Source organism: Phasianus colchicus, chromosome 5 (genome assembly GCF_987193195.1).
Source record: "Phasianus colchicus chromosome 5, bPhaCol1.hap1.1, whole genome shotgun sequence".
In the NCBI taxonomy this organism is placed as follows: Eukaryota; Metazoa; Chordata; class Aves; order Galliformes; family Phasianidae; genus Phasianus; species Phasianus colchicus.
The window spans coordinates 4,300,001-4,300,509 of record NC_143440.1 but is presented as its reverse complement, the minus strand read 5'-3'; the positions used below and the strand labels follow the sequence as shown (position 1 = coordinate 4,300,509).

The window sequence follows — 509 nt, the reverse complement described above, 5'->3', positions numbered from 1 at the left end:
GGTCCCCACTACACAAGGCACACTGTGTTATACCTGAAGGCGATTGTGGTGGTTCCCGTGGGTCTGTGGCACGGTGAGGGTGAGGAGGGGGCACATCTCATGGACATCCTTTGCCTTGGGATGAGACAATCACCAGATCAGAGCAATCCTCAGGTTCTGAACTCTTGGTGGTAGCTGGGAATTCAGTTGGAAGGTGGGAAAATGTCTACAGCATCTGTAATTTGTTGGTATTGGTGGTGTTTTGTCTGGAAAAAATATTTCCCTGCTATAAAGGAAGGAACTGTCTGCTCCTTGCCTTCAGGCTGATGCAGCTAATTGAGCAAATATTGGTTGTTAAGCAGAGAGGAATAGTTTTGAAGAGGTCAAGACACTGTGGGTGTGAAAACCTTCTCGTGGGACAGAAAAATCAGGAATACCTGGAGCAGGAATGCTTGTGGCCATGTGATAGGGAACCTGCCCTGGAGAAGCACGTGGACATGTAGGTGGGACATCACCTCTTCAATTTATAG

The 509-nt window shown here is 47.9% G+C and overlaps 1 protein-coding gene across 1 annotated transcript in view; it reads right to left on the bottom strand.

The window, feature by feature from the left end:
• Nucleotides 1-344: 344 nt before the first annotated feature.
• Nucleotides 345-509, bottom strand: part of DBX1 (developing brain homeobox 1) — a 3,104-nt gene continuing 2,939 nt past the window's right edge. Inside the window, exon 4 of the mRNA XM_031607237.2 lies at nt 345-509. This exon is cut by the window's right edge and continues 431 nt beyond it. The gene's annotated coding sequence lies outside the window, so the exon portion shown is untranslated.